Genomic DNA, 3,170 nt, shown 5'->3' with positions numbered 1-3,170 from the left:
ATTAACTTGTGTTCATGAAATTTGATAGTACAATTTAGGATGCTCAAATCCCTTTGTCCTTTTCTAGGTTTCTTTCTTTACCATGCACAGGAAGTGCTAGAGTTTTTTTTTTTTGTTCTCCAAAGATGATGAACGCCTAAGAGGTATGATAGAATTTCTTTACGCTCTTTTATATTTTTTTTCCTTTTAAACCCTTCCTGTAATTCAGTGAGGAGGAAAAAATGCTGCCTAGTTATCAAAGTTTTCTAGTCAAAATTTGCCACCCTCACTTGTGATCCAAGTTGTGGTAGAATCCCGTGAGAAAGTCCTGGCAAAATAAAGGTCAACCAGATTTTCTGGCTTTCTTTTCTTTCAGACAATTACCGAATAGGAATCTGGACTTTTAGAGTTTACCAAAATCTTAGTCACTTGACAGCTTATGTAGACATTTCGGATCCTTTCGGGTATTTAAATCATCTTTATCTTTTTCCTCTCTTTCTGGTGTTACCATTAGAAATGAGGAGTGTTCTTGTCAGCCACATATGTCCCCGTGGTTCTTTGTTCTAATGAATCTGGGGTTTCGCTTCTGAATCCAGTGAATTTTGTATTTAGAAACAAAGAAAACAACATCCAAAGGAAACATGCACAGTCCCCAAAACCTGCACAGGCCACCAAAACAATTGCTGGCTAGATTTTGTAGAATAGAGTCTTAAGCTTAAAGGATGTGCCTTCCATGAGACTGATTCCATAACTCTGCTGAAATGCACTGCTGTGTTCACACAGTTAGCAGCCTGCAATCTTCCAGGCAGCCTGATTTACAGGGTGTGTTGAAATGGAGAGCTCAGGCCTCAGCAGGCCTCAGTTCTGGGGGAAGATGTGGGGTGCTGGTGCTGAGCTTCTAATGCAACAGCTGCAATTTCACTGCAATTCAGATTGCAGCATGTTGAGGAAAAGTGCTGCTGCCTTTGATTGTTCTTAGCACACCAGGCTGCAGTAGGGAACATTTCTGCTGGAGCCAAGGCGTGGTGGGGGCAGGAGAACAGGAAGGATGTGAAGAATTGATTTCTGATTTTAGTGCTGTGGTGGTCAAGATTGTTAGAAGTAGCAGCACATTCACAAGTGTTTAAGGCTATTAATTGGATGTTTCTTTTGTGCAGAGGGTCCAAGTTATTTTGTAGATTAGTAGAAGTCAGTGAAGAAAAAGAGGGTTAGGAAGACAGACGTAGATTATTGCTTGAGGTAAGTATGGAACATCTGTTCCCTGGTAAGTCTAGGTGAAAACTGAGCATGGGGAGGGATTGCAGGTATGAATGTGCATGTAAAATTAAGTCAGGACCTCGAGAAGAGCTTTAAATTTGTGATGAACAGGGAAGAGAAGTTTTTTAGTGTAGCGGTGTGTATAACATCCTGTTGTGTGGTCCAGTCAGGTAAACCACTACATCTTTGTGTGTTACAGGAGCAGCTACTTAAGTGTATGTAAGGATAGTGAATGTAGAGACTTCTCCTCATAGTGGATTCAAGAACTTCTCTTTAGAATTTGTTAGATTTTCATTATTTTCTGGAACGCCAAAGGAAGCATTAGGATACCCTATAGGAAGTGCAAGCAAACCAATAAAGTTTTTACTGATTAGAAGCGAATCACGTTTGTTCCTTGAAGGAGTTGCCAAACAAGGTTACTTTCAAAATGCTTTCAAAGGTCTAACAGGGATCAATATCAGCAAACCCTGTTAGGCCGTGTTTGGGAGCTGGGGCTGAGGCTCTCGTGCCCTGAGGAGCCATGGGAAGGCTCCAGGCCTGAGTGTGCGGCCAGGCCGGGGCCATTGAGCTGCAGCCCATCCCTGGTGGATGCAAGGGCAAGCAGGAATGCCAAGGGACCCCAGGGCCGGGCCAGGCCAGGCCAGAGCAGTGCCCCCAGCCCTCCAGGAGCAGACGGGCTCTGCCAAGCCCAGCCTGGGCACTGCCCCCAGCCCAGGGACAGGTAGGTGCTTTGCCCAAGGGCTGGGCCCAGAGCAGCAGAGCTGTCACAGCCCCAGCTGGTTCTGGTCTGCGTGTGGCCCAAGCAGGGCCCGTGGGTGCCCTGGGCAGTGCAGGAGCAGCACAGGAGCAGTTGCCAGGGCCAGGGGAGGCACAGGGCTCAGCCTCTGCACGGTGACACAGCATGCAGGCTGCAGGGGACAGAGCCAATGGCACCGGGCATGAGCAGCTGTGCGGGGCTCTGAGCCTGCAGCAGCATCGGCCCCAAGGCTGCTCTGTCTCTGCCTGGCTGATGGGCAGCGCTGGAGGCCTTGCAGAGCAGGGGCCATTGTGGGCACGGCTGTCCCAGGAGCTGCCCCCTGGCCCAGCTGGGCCCCACTTGGGCAGGAAGGAGGCTCCCAGCCCTGGCATGGCCGAGCAGCTCCTGCCTCCCCCTGCCTCTGTTCTGATCCCCACGCTGCCTGCTGCCACAAGAGCCCCTGGGCCAGGCTGTCACAGGGCTGCTTTGCCCTCACTTGGCTCCCTGGCACCAGCGCCGTCCTGCTTGCTGCCAGACATCGCAACTGTAAGCAGATAGTCCCTTTCCAGGAATGACGCAGTCACCTCCAGGTGCTGATCCTCTCTTTCTGTGGGATAAACAAGAGCTTGGGGCGCTGCCATGGCAGGGCTTCCCTCAGCTGTCGGCACTTCCAGCCCGGCTCTGCCAGGGGCTCTGGCAGTGCCACGGCGCACGGCGGCTCTGGCATGGCAGCTCTGCACTGCAGCCTCGGCCAGCAGCCAGATCTGCGGGCTGGGACTCCGCAGCGGCCGCACGCTTCTCCCAGAGCCCGAGCAGCTGCGGCTCGCTCCCAACACCGAGCCGGGAAGGCGCCGAGGCCCAGCGCGGGCTCGGCTCTCGGCACGAACCGCCCCGCCCCTCACACCCGCCCGCCCTTTCCCGGCCTCTGGCCCCGCCGCGCGGCGCCCGCGCTGTCGAGGCGACTCTTGCCCACAAGGAGGCGCCCTGAGCCCTGCAATGGCGCCGCGAACCTTCTGGCGCTCTGGAAGGCGCGGGCCTGGACCTGTTGCAAGCTGGGCCCTACGTCCCATTTCCTGAAGAAAACATATCCTGTCATGCCTGGGCTGTCCGCACTTCCAAGCCTGATCAACAGGAAGAGACATTTAACCTGTGACACACATAGCAGCCTACAAGCTCGAAGTGATGGCCAGGTATTAGA

The sequence above is a fragment of the Melospiza melodia genome, chromosome 7 (assembly GCF_035770615.1).
Source record: "Melospiza melodia melodia isolate bMelMel2 chromosome 7, bMelMel2.pri, whole genome shotgun sequence".
NCBI lineage: Eukaryota > Metazoa > Chordata > Aves > Passeriformes > Passerellidae > Melospiza > Melospiza melodia.
The sequence above is the reverse complement of the archived record's forward strand: the minus strand, read 5'-3'. Positions refer to the sequence as shown.